The sequence below is a fragment of the Ictidomys tridecemlineatus genome, chromosome 4, assembly GCF_052094955.1.
Source record: "Ictidomys tridecemlineatus isolate mIctTri1 chromosome 4, mIctTri1.hap1, whole genome shotgun sequence".
NCBI classification, from domain to species: domain Eukaryota; kingdom Metazoa; phylum Chordata; class Mammalia; order Rodentia; family Sciuridae; genus Ictidomys; species Ictidomys tridecemlineatus.
This window is the reverse complement of record NC_135480.1, coordinates 161,011,030-161,031,513: the sequence shown is the minus strand read 5'-3', so window position 1 is coordinate 161,031,513 and position 20,484 is coordinate 161,011,030. Positions and strand designations below refer to the sequence as shown.

At 44.3% G+C, this 20,484-nt stretch overlaps 1 long non-coding RNA gene across 1 annotated transcript; it reads left to right on the top strand.

Annotated features, from left to right (window-relative positions):
* The first annotated feature begins 9,719 nt into the window (after nt 1-9,719).
* LOC144377292 (uncharacterized) lies at nt 9,720-12,390 on the top strand. The gene is made up of 2 exons (XR_013438142.1): nt 9,720-9,920; nt 10,806-12,390. It is a non-coding gene; the product is annotated as an uncharacterized LOC144377292 (long non-coding RNA).
* The last annotated feature ends 8,094 nt before the right edge of the window (nt 12,391-20,484 follow it).

Here is a 20,484-nt window from a genome sequence, read left to right as displayed (position 1 = left end):
GCCTGCATTAGGACCTGCCCTGCTCTGATTCATGAGCCTGCCCCATAAAAGTCCTGGAACCCAAGCCTGTTTTGCCTCTCTCTGCTATAGAGAGATGGCTTTTATTGGTCAGCTCTGACAAATAAACTCGTGTGTATCTCTGCCTGGTCTCTGTCTCATTTCTTGTATACCCGTCTCTCGTTCCTGGCTTTCTGTTCACTAAACACGTTACCTTAGGAATAGTATTTTCTCTTTTGAAAGATTACCCAGATACATGAAGTTTTTGCAAGTTTGATGAGATACCATATGTAAAAAGGGCTTAAAGACTGCCTCCTCTCCCCTTTTCCATGCCTGTGACAGAATATATATCTTGAAGGATGGATGTCCTTTCCAAGCTACAGGAAGGCATTGCCCTGAACTTCCCTACAAAATTCATAACTTTGCTCAGTGGCATGGTCTTTCCAGCCATACCCTACTTGGCCCAGTGAGAGGACATGCTAATCCACACCCTTAGGCCACCTCCCGATGGACCCATAGATGGACAGAGCATACTGGGACCTCTCTGAGCAGAGCCACCCTACCAGGCAGCTCTCAGCAAGGAAGGGACCAGAAGGCCCCTAACAGAAATGCTTGCCTCAGCAGAATTTGCCACAGATACAGCAGCCACCACAGCCCCTCACCTATTAGTGAAGCCAGAATTAGACAGGCAGTCAGTATAAATAGGTAAATCTAGTCAGGTCAAATCAAGGAGGCCAATTTGAGTGAGTCTGGAAGTCAGGGACTTCCCCCTGAGGGATTGAAATGTTAATTCCTTCAGAGCCCTTCCTCCACCGTTATCAAGAACTTGCCCCTGCTCCAACCTCTTGCTAAGGAAACCTGTCTCAGGAATTGCCCCTCCCTACAGAGAGTTATAAAGTCGTTAATTAATAGGTCCGGGGCTGCTCCATCCTGCCCTTCCCCCTTCAGCCCACCTGTTTCCCGCCTTTTGGCCATCCCACCGAGCATTTTCTGGGTCTAGTCAAGAATGCTGGAAGGAGAGAGATAAGGGGAGGAGAGCAGGAGAACAAAGGAAGCCTAGGAAACGTAAAAAAGGCAGAATGCCTCATTTCTTGGGATACCAAGATACCAGCTCTGGCCCCGACCTCCCTCCCAAGAGAAGTCTACCCCTTTTTAAAAAAAAAAAAAAAAAACCCTGCTTTATATGCTTGCTTCGACGTGCCTCTCTAATGTTATACTTCAACATGTGGGGAAGCAGATAATCAGCGGTATCATTAGGTACCTCTGGTTCAGAGACACCAAAGGGTCTGTGTCTCTTGTTGCTCCCCCAGAGCTGACAACCTCATGCAGTGGCCACAGGAGATCCAGCCTCCAGCTTCTCGGTTTACTCCTTGTAATAAATCTAAGCCATCCTGTTCTCATGGACAGTTCAAAAAGAGTTCCCTCCCTTTGAGGGGTCCTGGGGTAGAGCACCATGGGGTCCTGGAACTATACAGCCAGATAAGCAAGAGAAAGGGAAGGAAGCCTGACTCAGCCTGTGCAGTCTTCCACCAGAGTGAGGTATGAGAGAGAGCTGAGAGAGGCAGAGATGTCAGCCCTCCTGCAACAAGAGACCTTGAGAACTAATCATTCACTCACCACAGGGCGCTCAAGGAATCTGAAACTGATAGGACATTGGCTAGCTCTAGTTCCTGCCTTAGAGAGAGGAGTAGAGACTGCCAGTCAGTGCTGGGCACCCATCTGTTCTTCAGGTTCTGTCTCAGGAACTCCATTCTAGGAGGTACATCAGGTGAAAACCCAGAGGGAGAACTGTGGAAGGACTTACTAGGCCAGTGGAAGAGTATGCAGAAGGGCACAGAGACACAGAGGGCCTGCAATGATCCCAAGTAGCATTGAGAGACTGGGCTTACCAGAGTGAGGGCAATAGGGCATGAAGAAGATGGGAAGGTCAGACTGTTCTAAAATACCTGAACTTCATCTTGAAAGCAATATGCTTTCACTTTCAATCAGAGAAGGGGACTTTTGGCATAGAGCCTAGCGCATAGTAAATTCTCAGTCATTGCTGGATGGATAAATTCAAGAGGAAATGAATTTTGGGTCCTAGTAAGTCTTCAATTTCAGCAGACTATTAAATCTGGGAGATTCTCATCAATTTTTAATTATATTAATAAATGCAGCTATTATTCATTGAGTGCTTGTTATAAGTACTATCTCTCTGTCTCTCATGCTAGATGACTATTGGAACTACCTAGGGAGATTTTAAAATATTGATGCTGGCTGCTACTCCTAGAAATTTCAATTTAATTGTTATGGGTACTTCCTGGCACCGGACTTTTGAAACTCCTCCAGAGATTCAATTGTACAGCCAAGTTTGAGACCCACAGACCAATTTCATTTAATCTTAACAACATCCCTAAGAAATGACACCATCATGATCTCAGTTGTGCAAATGAGAATGAAGAGCCTTAAAAAGGATGAAATAAGATACCCAAGACCACTCCACTTAGTAAATAGCAAATTTAAAATACAAAGCTGGCATGATTTGCCAGATGCAGAATAACAACCGGTGACCTTGATGCTCATCTTTCATCTCTTTTCCAGAAGCTCTCAATGCTTACAACAGAAGACTTTTGTTTGGAGGAGTCTTTGGAACATTAAGCCATCTATGTATCTGTGAAAGGAAGAGATCAAGAAAATGTTCATGCGTTTGCTTCAACCATTATTGTTCATCCAGTTTGCACAGAGGAAGAGGGACTGGGCTGTTCTGTCTTCCCAGAGCTAGAGGTGCATGTTCCTGGACCAGGGAAGCTGAGTGCAAAATAAATATGAAGAGGAAGATGGGAGTGATTCAGCTGAGGAAGGTAGGAGAGAGAATGCTGACAAGCTCCCTTCCTTCTCCTGACAGTACAAACAGCTGGCTGCTCTTTTACTAATTCTTGGATTTCTCCAAAAGAACAGAGCACACTGTTCACAAAGACACTTCTGTTAGCAGCTGCAGAAGTGGTTTCAAAGTTGGGGGCCCTAGAGCTGGGAAGACAAATTTTCATGATTTTTCTTCTCTCAAATGAGATGGGGAAATGCGGTTAGGAAAGGAAATGCATTACTAAATGAAGCCCAGGCTGGGTCTCTACAGGTGAGCCTGTGTCATCACCACCCTGAATGTAGGCTCCAAGGGGACAGCTGGGTAGAGGTGGGGAAGCTCCTTTTCCAGTTCAGCATTGCCTAAGACCTAACTGTACCCAGTAATTCTTCTTACAGGTTAATCCAGTATTCATTAGGCCTCTTTTGGTTTTAAGTAACAGAATCCGGCTTGATCTAGAGTCCCCAAGCATTTATTTAAATGGTGTAGGAGTATGTACTTCACAGGACACAAAAGGTCATCATGGAACTGGGTTTCAGGAAAGAAATCAGAAAGTTGTCAAGACTCTCCCAGCTTGGCAGCTTTCACTTCAGACCTTGGATCCTGTTTCCTCCACCTTTACAGATCTCCCCATGCCCTCCCTCCCCTGCTGCAAGCCACGGGGCTGGAAACATGGCCACTACACAGCAGGCAACTCCAGGAACTGGCCAGTCCCAGATTCCCAGGACAGAATGCTGATAGGCCCAAGATGGGTCCGGATAATTCCTGATCCAGTCAGCCAGGGACATGGAGATGGACTATGGTGAAATGGCTGTTGAGCCTGAGAGTTGCTGTGTGTGAAGGGAACAGTTGAGAGAGGAATCATTTTAAGCTTCAAGAGACACTCCAAAAAGTGCTCAGAACAAGTTTTCAAGACATCCCCTGGCCTTCATGTCTCCCTCTGTGCTGCTCCTTTCCTTCATCTCCATTCCATCTGTGCACAGATGAGAAAGGTCCCCAACAGGTAACACTCCTGAAGTCACTTTCCTGAAGGTTCTAGTCAAACAATGAGTTTCCCAACTTGGCAGCCAGAGCAGACTCACGTGACTGTTTTGGAACTAGTATAACCAGGCATAGTTGAGGCTTTTCAAATAGATGGTGACTGACTCTCCACCACAGTGAGCCATGAGAATCACCTGAGACACAACCACAGCCTTCCCAAGAGGTTTCAAAGAGAAGGAATCCGGAGAAGGGCAACCCAGGTATTGAAGAAGCGTGCCCTGAAGAAGATGGCAGAATTCTGGTCACTGCTCATTACCAGCACTAGCTCAATGGCACCTGAAGAAGCTTTCCTCCAGCCCTATCACCATGGGAGGAGACTAGGACTGCTCTCCTGGATAGAAAGCAGAGAAACTGTCTCAACCTGCAGACTTCAAGGAAACAGCGTGGACACCGTCCAGAAAACCAAAGGGAAATCTCCTCTTTTTGCCTTTTTCATTCTGACAGCTCCTTTCAATAGTTTTGAAGTTAGAATGCACTTCAGCTGATGGAGTACCTCTGAAAAGGAACATTGGGAGATGTAAACCTCAATGTGTTTCAGTGTTCACATCTGTGAAATGTTCACATCTGTGAAATGGAGAGTCAATGGTGTACCCTCACTGTACCCTCACCCATTCCTAGGCTCCTCTGGAAAACTCTGAAGACAATAAAAAGATTAGTGATTGCAGGGGTTAGAGAGGAGGGAGGAATGAATAAGCAGAGGATCTTTAGGACTGTGAAACTACTATGTTAAAATGGTGTCGTATATCGTCATTCATTTATCCAGGGGTCCCTGAATTCTAACTTGAAAACATGGACCTAACCAGAACATTCTCTCTGCCTGAAGGAGGCATTCTTAAAGACCCAAATATCTGTTCTCTTCTTAAAACACAATTTCTGCTGTATATTTGTAGGGGAAATAGAGGTGATTACCTGTGGAATGATACGGTCAGGGTCAGTTCTCCTCCCATTTAGGTAGGGCAATGAGACAGAGCAGAATAGTGGTTCTGAAACTGGGGGATGCATCAGAATTCCCTACTGGGGACTCTAGAGTTAAAACTCAGATTGGATTGCAGCGTCATATTTCTGGAAACTCCAGTTCATCTTCAGCAAATGTGGGCCATGGGATGGGAGTGGGGAGCAATAATTTGAATCCTGATGAGTTTTCAGTTAATGTTGATGCTGCTGGTGAGCCTCTGATGATGCTGACAGCCTCCGAAGCAGCAGACAATGCTAGTTGTTTTCCATTTCTGAAGCATGAAATGTTAGCAGTTTTTAGGTAACAAGGCTAAAGCAACTAGATAACAAGACATTCTACCTGCTGTCTTTTGATATTTCCATCCTTTAGATATGTGTAGTCCTTTGGATTTCCATTCCTTTAACTTGATTCCAATGGTCAATTGAACCTCACTTACCTTGACCAAAAAAAAAAAAACAGGGGCCTATAAGTCTAAAAGAAAAAGACAAATGACCTAATAGAAAACCATGTAAAAGATACAGGCAAGCCCTCCACAACAGAGGAAGCAGAAAGGACCAGCAACTTCTGAAAAGAGGTTCAGTCTCACTGGTGATCAGGAAGATGCAGATGAAGGCCATAATGAAGGGGAGTCTCTGAGCTCACCTTCCTTCACCCACAAAGATGACATCTGACTGTACTCTCAGCTTGAGGAATGGGCGCCTGTCCTCTGTACCCTCACCCATTCCTAGGCTCCTCTGGAAATCTCTGAAGACAATAAAAAGATTAGTGATTGCAGAGGTTAGAGAGGAGGGAGGAATGAATAAGCAGAGGATCTTTAGGACTGTGAAATTACTATGTTAAAATGGTGTCGTGTATTATCATACATTTATCGAAACCCAGAGAATGTACAACAGCAAGAGTAAACACTAAAGCAAATGGCGGCCTGTGGTGGATAGTGATGTCCCACTGCTGGTTCATCCACTGTAACAAATATACCACTCCTAGTGGGGGAACCCCAACAGTGGGGAGCCTCTGCGTGTATATGGATGCATCTGGGATGTCTGTACCCTCAGCTCAATCTTGCTGTGAAACTGAATCATCTCTAAAAAACAAAGTCCATTTAAGACAAAAACAGGTAGTAGTTTTCCAATATAGCTGGCCAATTCCTGTTCCAGAGTCACCTAAGGAAAGATTCCAATTGCCCTGCCAATTAAGTCAAAATCTCCAAGGGTTGAAACAAAGCATCATTACTTTCTTTTCAAACCTCCTCAGAAATGTCTACGATGTTCTAGGACGGAGAATTTGGGGACTAGGGTAAAATAAAAATGCAGGTTAACAGAGGGCTGACTGTTCTCACCCTTATTCTACACAGTCACCCACTTAAATTTCTTGGCTTGATGGGGTGAGTGCAAATCTCTCCATTTCACAGATGTGAACACTGAAACACATGGAGGTTTAAGTCCAAGGAGAGTCTACAGACATGATGAAGGTCTTAGAGAATGCAGGAACTTCAGGTTAGGAACTTCAGGGCAGGACAGGACAGGACAGCAGATACAGTGGCCAGTGCTAACATTTGATAGGGTATGACCAGGTGGTAAAGGGACTCTGGGGACACTCAGATGATTTCACCCTGGAGAGGTCAGGCAGCCTCCACGTGAGCCCCCGTGAGACAACCATGTGGCAACTGAGAACAGGGAGTGAGGAAGTTGAGCTATTTTTAACTATAGCTGCAATGAAGAATTTAGGTTGATAGAAACTACAAACCAGGGTTGGGCTCAGATGGCAGAGCTGATGTCCCAAGGAGAAAATTTGGGAGACTTGAAAGAACAGCAACAGCTAATAGGCTTTGGTGTTCTGGGCCATTCACAGAAAGAAGCTCCTGGCCCCTCTCACGACTTTCAAACTTGTCCACTGAACAGGACTAGAAACCAAGACAAGTCAGTCCAGTAGCAGTGAGTGTCCCCAGACTTGTACAATTTCTCACTAAAATAAAAAAATAAACATACAAAGGCCAATATGGAGACATGGCTGAGTCTAGATCTGGGCAAGAAACGGTGAGTCTGGAACACATTGTCCTACCAAATTGCAAGAAGACTATTGAAAATAATTAGGATCACATCAGAAGGATTCCAGAACCAACAACTTGAAAAGACATCACCTTTTATTGGTTGCATGTGACCTCTGAAATTCATATGTTGAGGTCCTAACTCCTAGTTCTTCCAAAGGTCATTGCAGACATAATTAATATTGATAAGGTCATACCAGAGTAGGGTTGACCCCTAATCCAATATGATTAGTGTCCTAATGAGAGGGAGAAATTTGGGTACAGGTATGAAAATGAAGATAGAGATCAGGTGATGCTTCTATACCCCAAGGGATGACATAGATTTCCAGCAACCATCCAACACAGGGAAAGACACAGAAAAAAGCCTTCTTTACAGACATCAGAGGGAACCAGCCCTGCTGAAACCCCAGTCTTAAGACTTCTGACCCCCAGAACTATAAGTCAATCCATTTCTGCTATTGAAGCCACCCAGCTGTGGTACTTATTACAACAACCCTAGGAAACAAACAGCACCCAAGATTTCTATCCTTGAGCATCCACATTTTGTATGAGCCCCTCTGTCAGAACCTGTGAATGTGATGGATGTCACTCCTCGGCTGTAACGCTATATGGCAGAAAGGATTTTACAGATGCAATTAAGGTCCCTAATCAGTAGACTAATCACTATTGGATCAAAAGGGATAATTGTCCTGGATTGACCTGACTGCATCAGATGAGCCCTTGAAAAAGTCTGGCCTTTCCCTAAGAGATAAAGCATGAGAGAACAAGAGACTGTGATGAAGGCCATGTGGCAAAGGTCAGAAAATGACCTCCAAGATGTGACAGCCTGTGAGAAAACAGGAGGCTCAGCCCCACAACCATGAGAAACTGAGTCCTTCCAATAATGCTAATGTTCCTGGAAAGAAGCACAGAGCTCTGGGTGAGGAAGCAGCCTGTCCACACCTTGTTGGTGTCCTAAAGCTTAAGCAGAAGATCCAGCTGCACCCTGCCCAGACTTCTGACTACAGAAGTAGAAGATATAAATAGGTGTTGCTTTATAGCCAGACGTGGTAGCACATGCCTTCAATCCCAACAGCTCGGGAGGCTGGCACAGGAGGATTGTGAGTTCAAAGCCATCCTCAGCAATTTGGTGAGGCCCTAAGTAACTGAGCGAGAACTTGTCTCAAATATCAAAAATGGCTGGGGATGTGGCTCAGATGTTAAGTGCCCCTGGGTTTAATCCCTGGTACCAAATAAATAAATAGGTGTTGTTTTAAATGGCTAGCTCATGGTATTTTGCTATGCTGCAATCCAAAGCTAATACATAGGCCCAGCTCCAAGCTGTGAGAATAATAATAAAGGTATTTTAAAATGACCTAAATGCAATATTGTGAGCTTTTTATTATAATGTTAATTATAAATAGGGAGGAAAAGTCAACAGTAGCTAAGCACTCTAGCTTTCCAAAGTGCTGTAGGAACAAGAAAGTTTTCAAATATGCTAAAAATAATTCTACTAATTGCTATCAGTTGGTAAGAAGTACTCAGTTGAAAAGAGGACTCAAGTATCTGAAGAAATATAATGAATCCACCCCCACATCTTTCAGGCTCCAAATACATGAGTGGCTTAATAGAGACTGCTGATGAGAACAGGAGGAAGGAATTGTCTCCTTCTTCCCACTCTTACCCACCCAGAAACAATTAGTGACAGGGAACAAAGAAAGCCACATGCCTCTTGTTCCAAGGCTCAGGAGACTACAGCCAGGTGAGGAAGAAAGGTGGCAAGTGTTTTTGCATCACAGGAACAATCTGACAGAAATCAGGCAATTCAAAGTGGGAAATATTGGCAGATTGACCAATGAATCTCCAGTTCCATTTCTCCTTAGGTGTCCATTCAAAGTATGACCAAGAGACTTGGAAAGCTGGAGAACAAAGCAGCATTTATTGAACACTTACTAGAGACTTTTATACTGTACTTTCCGTTGACCCTATGGCCATCTGTATCAGTCAGGACTGTTCAAAGAAACAGAATCAATAGTGTTCATATGGAGAGAAAGATTATGAAGAATTGGCTCACATGGTTATGCAAGCTGGCAAGTCCGAAATCTGCGGTGTGGTTCAACAGGCTGGGGACCCAGAAGGGCCAATGTAGACTGTAGACATGGTCATGGCCTGTAGACTGGGTGCCCAGGAAAACTGGCATTTCATTTGTAATACCTTCTGCTGGTATTACAAATGAAGCCTAAAGGCAGTCTGCTGGAGAATGTATCTTGTCAGGAAAGGCCAGGATTTTTTTCTGTTTAGATCTTCAACTTATTGGACAAAGTCAGCCAACATCATGGAGGGGAATCTGCTTTCCTCGGAGTCCACAGATTTAAACATTAATCTCATCCAAACATCCCTTTACCTCACAGAAACATCCAGAATAATGTTTGATCAAATATCTGGGCATCTCTGGTCCAGCCAAGATGACATAAAATTAACTATCACTCACCTGGAAAGTAGATATTGTCTTAATTTTACATATGAGGAGATAGAGAGCAGAAGAAATCCTCACATCCAATTCAGCCTCTGATTGGAGGTCAGGCTACAATCAAACCAGAGTCTTTCTGACTCCAGAAAGTTGGGGGTGGGCCAGTATCATTGAATCTCACTGGAAAGAAATCCAGTTCTCACCTACCCACATAAATAACCCAAAATAGGTGTTGGATCAACTCGCAAGTATTTGAGCCCCTGCTATTCACTGAGCTGTCAGGGAACTAAACATCTCATCTTGGTCTCAAAAGCAAAAACTTGCAAAAATGTGTAGGAGGTCTCTTTTTCTGTCCTGTACGGTTTTTGGGTGGAGATTGAGTCCCACAAGAAGTAGGTAGCAGTGCCAGGACGAGGACCCAGACCCTCTGCTTCTGCTTTGAGATTGCTTTCCCTTCTCAGATGACCCAAGGTGACCACAGATAAGATTAAGTGCTCAGACTTTGGGCTGTGTACTGACCTCAAATGATCTCCTTTCCTAGGAGGATTGCCACCAAGGTCCACTGAGGCAAGAGAGCTACTTCTTTCAGCAGGAGGTAAGTAGAAGTATTCTGCTAGGACAAGCCAACAGGGAATATAGAAAAGTCACAGGGCAAAGGTCTCAGAGCCTCATCCTGCTTTCTCCTGCACATTCCCCACCCAGAGCACTTGACTTAGTGCCTCTAATACAGTTTTGAGTCTGAATGCCACCTCTCAGGAAGCAGACCTCCCCTTCCACCCCCATCCCCCAGCTTTGTCCTTCGACCTGGACCTGATGGTTGCCTCTCACCTCCATGGACCATGGGCTCACTGGTGACACCTAGTAGTCAAGGCAGCTGCAGCAGGTGAAAGCCAGGATTTCTAGTTTCCTCTCCTGAAGGCAGAGTAAAGCACACTGACCTTGAACCCAGGAGCACACAGAGAGCCTGTGAGATTTCCCAGGAGGGACCCTATGGGTCATTGAAGAAAGAGGTGGATAAGGGCACCAGGAACCCTCAAGTAGCATGGTTTGAATATCCAAAAACAGTGCCTCGTTTGTCACTCTAAGCTGTCAAAGGGCATCTATGATAAAAAGCATAGACAGCCTGCAGCCTTTTCATGATTCCAGCCAGGAAAAGGGCCAAGGGAAGACTTCCAGGGTAGGACCCAGTCTGGGGCCCCTTGACATCCACCTCCCTTGGCCATGTCTGTCATATTATCTGCCGTCTGCTGCATGCCATCACCACCAGTCAGGTGTAACTACTTAAATTAAATTAAAATCACATTTAAAAATCCAGTTTTTCAGTTGCACCAGAGCTCGGGAGCCACTTGTGACCAGCAGTTTGTGGCAGGTCACAGAAACTATCCCTCATCACAGAAACTAACAGTGGACAGTGCTGAGCTATGAGCTAGGAATGTTTTCGCCTGGATATTAAAAACTTTTTTTTTTTTTTTAAATCAAGGTTTTGTTTGGATAGAAGAAAAAACAGAAAACTGAACGGACCTGTCATCTTGTTAAACTTCATTAGCAAGGAAACAGACTGACATAAGCTTGGCTTGAACTGGGGTTTTCCAGATGCCACCTCGCGGGGCCTCTCTCCCAGGAACACAAGCCCCATGGGCATGCATGTGTCGGGGCCCCAGAGGCACTGGAAGTTCAGGCAAGTCATTCTTTCCCTTCTTGCTTTCTCTTCACAAGAAATAACTTTCCTTAAACAACAAAGAGATACTTGGCAAAAACTCCTGGAACTCTGATTTGGACTGAGAGAATGCAACTTGGAGACACAAACTAGCCTAATTTTAAATTATGAAGTCCTGAGCCAGGGAGACACTGGACAAGCCACCAAGATCTCATTATCCCATGGGGTCTTCAAATGCCCCTCATGTGCCAGGACTATTCTAAGCTACAGGGAGAAGCTATGAGCCAAGGACCTTCCCTCAGTGCCTACATGGAAGGACCTGACCCACAGGGTAAATAATAGTGTCCCTTCAGGATCCTAGATCCAAGGCAGCCATATAACGATAATTCATCCGCCAACCTCATTTCGAATTCTGTAATCCCACCCCTAATCCATATCAAGCACTAAGTTCTCTGCTGTCAGTATATCCCAGTGACCGTCACAGCAACCATGTTAGATCTCAGGTGTGGTCATTCTCTCTTCCATATGTGCAAACATTCTCAGAGAAGTAAAGCAAGTGGCACAAAATCGTGCCACTGGTACAGGATGAGCCAACCCTAACATCATAGTCCGCATGACGGGGGAAAGCACATGCTGTCAAATGTCCAGTGGTTCTAGGATTTTAGTGAGAACCTATAGCTCTGAAGATAGAGAAATGAACAAGACATAGACTCCTCCCTGTGGTAAAGACAAATGTAGTTCAGTGTGCCCCATGGTGGGAAAACTAGAATTTGCTATAGAAACACAGGAAGGGCACATGATGGGACTGTGGTGGTATCAGGGACAGCTTCCTGGAGGAAGTGATATGTACATGAAGTCCTGCATATTGAGTAGAAGTAAGGGTGTGGACAATGGGGGTGGGGAGCCCTGGGGATGTAGCTGAGTGGTACAGTATCCCTGGGTTCAATCCCAGGGGGGAAAAAAAAAAAAAACAGAGGCCTGGCTACTTGTCAAGTAACAATAATAATAATCAGAACTTCAAAACAGGAATTAAGAGGAAAATTGCAATAAATACTTATATTCAAAGGGCTAACTTCCTTATCAAAAGTTCTCGTAATGTAGGGGGTGATAAAAACAGGACAAGACAGTAGAATGAATGAATCAGACATCACTTTCCTATGTTCACAAATGAATGAATACGTGACAAGGGTAACTCCACATTATACACAACCACAAAAATGGGAAGTCATACTCAATGTATGTATGATATGTCACAATACATTCTGCTGTCATGTATAACCAAAAAGAAGAATGAAAGAAAATTTGTTAAGAAAAAAAAAAAAAAGGACAAGGGTGTACTGAGTGGTGGAGTGCCTGCCTGAGGCTCTGGACTCAATCCCCAGCACCAAAAAAAAAAAAAAAAACAGAACCTCACAGCTGACCATTAAGGAAGGAAACAGTCATGTTCATGTATGACCTCATCCTGTCTTCACATAACCTAAAGAATCCGTGATAAACAGTGACCATGACAATGGAACCGACTTGTTCACATTTTGCAGCAAAGTCTATAATGAACAATTTATAAATGGCCAGTTAATGTTTTGGTCCTGTTTCTTGATCTGTGGCACAATTCCTTCAGCTAAGTCAGTGGCTCAGCAGACTGGAGGGAGCTGGCCTAGATCCCTCAGTGCCAGTAAAATGAACTTCCATGCACTCCATTGCTTCTGGTGATGTCTACCAACCAAAGGGGAATGGCTTCCAAGGCCACCTATATGTCACGGTGTTCCCCTGCTCTGTGCAATGACGCATAGGCCTGCCAGCACACCAGGGCGGGAGGACTCAGGAGACCCAGGCTATGGAGGGCTTGCCATCTGCCTTAGCCCCAAGTACAGCTCATTCTGAAGAACCTGAGCATGCATTAGAAGCCTTGGGACTCACCCAGGGCAGTTTGAAGGGGAACCAGGACTGGATGGATCTACAGTTCCATTGGCATCTGTTTTATATATTGGCTTCCATTTGAAGAACGCTTTCCATTGCTATAAACAGCTTGAAAACCCCAAGCTAATCCAGACTTTCTCCATGATAGGAAAGAAAACCAAGCTGAAAGAGAAGAGCTGAAACTGAGATCCAGGTCTCCTAGTCCCAGGGATCTTTGTCTGCTGTCCAAGCAATTCCCTTTACTCTCTCCACATCCAGATTGTAAGTTTTAGTTGGTGGTCTGTTCCCAGCCTTGAATAACCAAAATGTTTACTAGTGTGCTGACCACCAAGACAAGGTATGGCCAGGCAGAATGTCCAGTTCAGCTGCATGGATCAAAAAAACCAAAAGGACAGTCACTTAAACAAGATAAAGGTTTATTTCTCTATTATATAGGCAGCAGAGTTGATATGGCAGTTCCATACTAACATCTTAAAACTTTTAAGATCCCAAGCTCTTTCCAATCCCTCACTCAGCCATCTCAAAGACTCCTTTGACACCTTTGGGACACAAGATGGCAACCAGAACTCCAGCCACTACATCCATATTCCAGGAAGCAGACTAGAGGAGGGCAACAAGTAAACAGAGCAAATGGGGATATTGTTGTTTCAAAGGAAATTTCCTGAAAACTGCTACAAACCACCTCTACTCTATGTCTTCAAACAACTGGCTCCAAAAAAGGTGAAAAGAGAACATGTAGGCAGCCATCCTCCCAACTAAATATTTCAGCTTCTAGTTCAAAAGGAAGGGAGAACTGCTATTGGAGAACTTCTCTGCTGTGCTAGGATTATTTCATTAATACTCCAACGTTGTGAAGTAATTTATCTCTTCTGTACAGATGAGAAAACTGAGTCTTAAAGAAGATCTTTGATCAAGGTCGCATACTCAAAAGCCCTGGCCTCCACATTTTAGAAACCTGTCTCAATATGTGGTTCTCCACCGTCAGGAGCAACTCTGCTGCCCATCCCCCATGCCCCGTCCTGCCCACCCCTGTCTCCAGGATACATGTGACAAAATGACAATGTGCGGAGATATCTGGGGATGTCACAACTGGAGTGGACCGTGCTCCTGCCACCTAGGCGGTTAGAGCCTACAGTGCACAGGAAGATCCTCCACAATAAGGAATTATCCAGCCCAGAAACTCTACAGGGCTGAGGCTAAGAAACCTGATTGAAAGGAAGGTATTCCTTTAGGGCAAAGAACAGAGGCTCACCAAATAATGATTTTTCCCAAAAATGTCATAGGGCAAAGGGAACGATTCCTGAAGGAGAGATTTATAAATAGATCTAGGTTAGACTGCGCTGAGCACTCTCTAGCCGCCCCACCAACCAACACACACACACACACACACACACACACACACACACACACACGCACACACACACACGCCTCTGGGTCTGCCGGTACGTGCCTGGTTCTTGGAAGTCAAGGATTGAGACCCTCAAGCCAGCTACCAAACTGAAACTTGGAGCGGGACCCCTCATAGGCCCAGGGTTTCGGGACATCTCTTTAAAAAAAAAAAAAAAAAAAAAAAAAACAGAAACGAGGCTTTGGCGTGGCCCCTGCAAGTGAGGTTTGGTGTCATCAGCTTCAGGGTAAACCCATTCTCTGGTAGCCCAACTATTAGGAAACCCGCGGAGCGCCGTGCTTTCGCCTCGGTCCGCACCTGGACTCAGCGGTGACAGACAGCTCCACTGGAAACTCTCGGCACAGCGTCCCCTCCAACCAGCGCGGTCCTGGGCGCGCCACCGCTGGGCTCCGCGTTGGCTGCATCGCCCCCTGGTGGACTCCCGGGGCACCGCCGCCCGCTCCTGGCAAGCCCGGTCTCCACTCGCAGATGACTCCTGATAAGGTACTCACCCTGTTCAATACCCCACACCATCTACCTCCCCATCGTCAGCATTAGGGACGGACAGAAATACACCCGGTTCCAGGCGGCTGGAGGCTTCTCTCCGATGTGGCAACCCGGCCCAATTATAATAATTACGTCTTGCAAATCATAACCCTTTTGATATTTTAAACTCCTGAACATGGCTCCTGTTGACATCCCTCACACTTCCCTTGCACAACAGAAACACACACCGTCACACGCGATCACCTGTACTCCTGATAGATCCAACAAGATGAGGTTGCCAGAGGCCATCATCCGAGCATCTTCCCCCAGCCCTGAGGTCTTCACCTGGTGCTGTCCTCCCCACCCTTTACATCTGTTTGAAGATCACTTTCCTATCCAAGAAGACTTCTTTGCTCCTGCAAGGTATTCCCACCATACCCTGAATGTCAATGGTTCTGTGAATTGACTGATTGATGAAATAATGTTTAGATGCAACCTCGCAAGCATTGATTGACAAATCAGGTCCTGGGCTTGTCTCTAGGAATACACACATGAGGGTATCATGGGAGGTATATGACTGGTGGCTTTACCCTGGCAGATACCTTAATGTCCCAGAACAGAAGGGGTTTTTCTGGCAACTGAACCCCCAGGCAAGCTTCCTAAAACCCACTCTTTCCTAACTCAGGCTATAACCTCTTCTTAATGCTGCCACCCCTCACTTTGTTTCTCAAGATATCCTTCCACAGCTGGTTGTGGATGGAAGCACACACTCCCCAACTCAGATTCAGAAGCATGAGCCAGGCACAGGGTTGAGCACCTGCAATCTTAGCTACTTGGGAGGTTGAGGCAGGAGTATCATGAGTTCAAGGCCAGCCTCAGCAACTTAGCAAGACCCTGTCTCAAAATAAAATACAATTGTGTCTTTAAAACTCCAGGAGCATGAAAAGTGATTGCAAAAACATTTCAATAGGGACCAGGGAAGAGAAAGAAGAAACCCTGAGTGTGCCATTATGTGTGAGCATGACTGACTCTGTGTGTGTGTGTGTGTGTGTGTGTGTGTGTGTGTGTGAGCATGTATAATGAAGAGGCCAACTGAACTGGGACTAAATCAATTCTTGTTCCTTTACTAACTGTGAAGAAGGAATACTACATTCTGGGAAGATGCAGGAAACAACATTCAGGACAATGTAATGGGTCAAGGAGTGGTCTCCCCCACCCCCATTCACAGTCACCTTGAATCTCAGAATGTGACTTTATTTGGAAATAAGTTCTTTGCAGATGTAACTAGTTAAGATATCAAGCTGGATTTGGATGGCCCCTAACCCAAAATGGCTGGCATCTTTATAATCAAAGGAGAATGAGATTTAGGCACAGGGACACAGGGAAAAAGCCATGTGATGAAGAAGGCAGAGACTGAAGCAATGTATCTACAAAGCCAGAAACAAGGAGTGTCATCAAACACCAGCAGCTAGGAGAGGGGCACAGAGTCATCTCACAAAGAGCCTCCAGGAGGGCTGAACCCCACAAACAACTTCATTTCAGGTTTCTGGCCTCCTGGACTATGAGAGAATAAACCTCTATTGTTTTGAGCCACTACGTTTTGGGGTTATTTGTTATACAGCAATGAACACCTAACACTGGTTAGACCATTTTGCTGGTCCTAAGGCCATGTGAAAGATCACATGGAACTAAACAAACTTCTGAAAGACTCAGGTAAGGGGACAGGGGAAAAACTGAAAACAAGACTGGAGGAAGAGGAGGACAGACCATGCCCATCAGATTAAAGCTGTCAAATTAGGTGTCCCTGGTGCTGGGAGCAATGGGAAGACCTAGTGGTACTGAGGAGACAGGGATGTGGTCAGATTCCTCTTTAGAAAGACCACTCTGATGCCATAGAGGATGGGTTTAAGGAACTGGGCAAGTGGAATATAGACTCCTGGGGGAGTTGGGGACCTCCCCTAGCAACTGAATACAAAGTGTACCACTCACTGAGAAGGCAGCCAAGGCACAGGGTTGTATAAGTAAATGTGTGTGTCTATTGGACGTCCCAGTGGAGATGCCAGGAAGTCCATTTGCTTGAGATCATTTGGACTATGGGAACAGATCAAGAAGGAGTCTGAATGTACATAAACCCCCACCCCAGGAAGGTGCAGGATATGGGGTGTGGCTTCTCACTAAGACCACAAACAATACTGTCATCCAGGGCATGTCATCCGGATAAGAGGTTATCTGGATTACTAGCTGCTGTTTACTGAGTATCTGCTGGATGCCAGCTGCTTCTGTAGATCTTAATTATTTGTATTAATAGGACAGCTTTGAACCTGATAACCCCAGTGTGGTGCCTATCTATACAAAAAACTTTATCTCCTTTGCCATTTTGAAAATAAAATTAAATCCTTCGTGGAAAGAGAACTACATCTGCATTTAAAAAAAATATGGCATTTTTAGGTAAATGGATGGAGTTGGAGAATATCATGCTAAGCGAAGTAAACCAATCCCCAAAAAGCAAAGGCCAAATGTTCTGATAAGTGGATGCTGATCCATAACGTGGAGGAGGGAGCATGGGAAAAATGGAGGAATTTGGGCAAAGGGGAGGGAGGGGTGAGAGGGAGCAAGGGGGCAGGAAAGATGGTGGAATGAGATGGACATCATTACCCTAGGTACATGTGTGATTGCATATATGGTGTGATGCTATATTGTATATAACCACAGAAATGTAAAGTTGTCCCGCAATTGTGTACAATGAATCAAAATGCATCCTGCTGCCGTCTATACCTAATTAAAATAAATAAATTAGGGAATGGGGATATAGCTCAGTAGGTAGCTGGGTTCAATCCCCAGCACCACCAAAAAAATTAATTAATTACTTAATTTAAAGAGAGAGAGAGAGAACTATACCTAAGAGTCCAAAGCTTTGGATTCAGATCCTGGCTCTGCCACTTAATAGCTATGGTCAAAATACATTTCTAAGCCTTGATTGTATCATATGCAAATATGGAACGATAACAATGATAACCTTTCAAAGTAGCTCTGAGGAGTAAATAGGGCAACCTAAATATAATTTATGTAACGGGTTCTCAAGTAAGATTTGCTTGTAAAAGAAAATAATACTCCTAGGAAGTCTATAAATTCTTTCATGGGGTTGAACCTATGTATTATTAATGTGGCTCATGGGCTATCAGTTAAAACCTAGAATTTTCAAATGCAACTCCTCTGTGTCTAACTACTCCACTCTCCTTCCTGAATCCCCTCCTGCAAGAATTCAGATGGGTGACTCCTCCCCTCCATGCAGCCCTCTGTTGCTGGTGTGAAGCAAGCACATGCTGAGTGTTGATTTAAACTGTATTCAGTCTTGGCATGAAGGTGTAACTCAGAGTTGGAGCCCTGGTTCAAATTCCCAGCACTGCAAAATAAGTAAGTAAACTAAATGCAGTTTCATGAGATTTGGGTCGTAACAGCACTTGACTGGAGCTACTAATCTCAAAAGTTAAATTTAGCTCCAGTGGGTTAAAAACTTCCTCTTGATCATATCTATGTGACATGCATGAATGTACTTACATTCACATTCAGCAGATTTTTAAAACTCTAAAATAATCAAATACCGAGGAGATGGAGAACAAGTTACTGAGGGAAGAGAAAAGAGGAATGTGGCAGCAGAGAGATGCTTGCACTTGAAAAAGTCCAGGGAAACATCTCTGGACCCAAAAAGAATTTACATAACCTGTGGGAGTTTTTCAGACAATTATAGAGTTCTGGGAAGACTAAGAATTGGCCACCAACAGCAATACCCAAAATGACCACGAGATGGCAATATCACTCTGGGAGTGTCTCCAGGTCCCTCCCACCTCAGCGGCTTTGTTTGCTTTGCCCATAGGAATCCCTAATAAATATCATCAATATCACTGTGCATTTGCTGTCACTTTGTGCTCCTGCCCTTACCTTCAACAACTTCCTCATCACTAGCCCTAATATAAAAATAAATTCTACTGACTCTACTGCTACTTGTTATATTTTAAAATAGTGTTATTGTTGCTCTCAGTTGATCAGTTGCAAAAACAAAAACTCATGTGTTTTTGGCTAATTTTTTTCCTTTTTGTGAGTTGATACCAGACAGAAGACTTTCTAGGTAAACTGGATGTCATTAACCTGAAAACTGTCAGAGACAGAAGTGCCACTTAAGACAAATATCAAGGGAGAAGGGCTGCTGGCCTGCATGAGTGAGGCACAGGCTAGGTGCAGTCGCAGGTGCCTCTTGCCTCTCCTATTCCCGAGGCTGAGGCAGGAGCATCACTTGAGCCTGAATTTGAGGCAACATGGCAGACCCAGCCTCTTCAAAAAAATAAATAAATAAAAATAAGATAGGCCTGGAGTCGGAGCCCTGCCCAAAGAGAGTAGAGAATAAAAACCCAAACTGTATTTTTGAACTTTTTATTTTGGAAAAAAATGCAATAATATAGAAGTAGTTAGAATAGTAGGAGAAACCGAAATCCTTAAGATAGCATTTGAAGGATTGTCTGAGACTATAAACTTCAAAGAGGCTTGGAGGAAGGTTTGTTGAGGCCTCCTAAGATATAAGTTACCAGCACCCTGGGCCTGCCTCTCTCCGGTCCTTTAAAGAACAGTCCTTTAATGAAAGCCTTTGAATGTTATGTATAGCCTTTTTAAAAATTGTCACATAATATTATTTGGGAGGTACAATATAATAATTCAATAAATATATATGCCATGTAATGATAAAATCAGGAAAGCCAGCATTTTCATACCTTAAACACCCAATAATTCTTTGTGTTGGGGGCCTGAGAACTCCTCTCTTCTAATTCTTTATAAAATATATAATAAATTGTTGAAAACTGTGGTCACCCTACTGTGCCATGGGACACTAGAACTTATTCCTCTTATCTAACTGTATTTTGATACCCATCATCCAACTCCAGCTTCCTCCCTTCCCACACTTGCAAGCCTCTAGTAACCCCTGTTCCACTCTACTTCCACAAGATCAGCTTTTTTAACTTCCATATTTGAAAACACACAATGTTTGTCTTTCTGTGCCTGGCCTATTCCACTTGACATAATGTCCTCCAGTTCCATCAATACTGCCACAAATGACAGGATTTTGATCCTTTTAAGGCTGAATAATATTTCATGGTATATATGTACGATGTTTTCTTTATCCATTCATCTGTCAACAGACATCCTGGTTGATTCCATATCTTGGCTATTGTGAATGTTCTGTATGGAGTACGTATGGAGTTCTGTATGGAGTAATGGTTTCTCTTTTTTTATTTTTTTAATTCTAACTGGTTATATATGACAGCAGCACGTATCTCTTTGAATTGTTGATTTAATTTCCTTTGGGAATTTAATTTCCATGTAGAATCTTTTAATGTAAAGTCTTTAAAAGAGAAGAGTCAGGGAGACTGGTCCAACCAAGCTCTGGTCTTTCAGGGAAGTTGGGAAAGGGGAGCTGAAAAAAATGTATTCCCTTGGACCAGATCCAGGACAAGATTAACACCCACAGGGAGCAGAAGACAGAGTCAGAATGCACGGGAAGGGAGTAGGTGTGTCCTGGGGTGATGTTTCCCACTGTTCCTGCAAACAGAGCCCTCAGTTTCCTCAGCCCCTGTCCCTGCCCACAGCCCCCAAATAGAGTCAATCCTCAAGACTGAGAAACCAGTTTCAGCATCAATAAAAATATGATTCCTTGCTTAATCC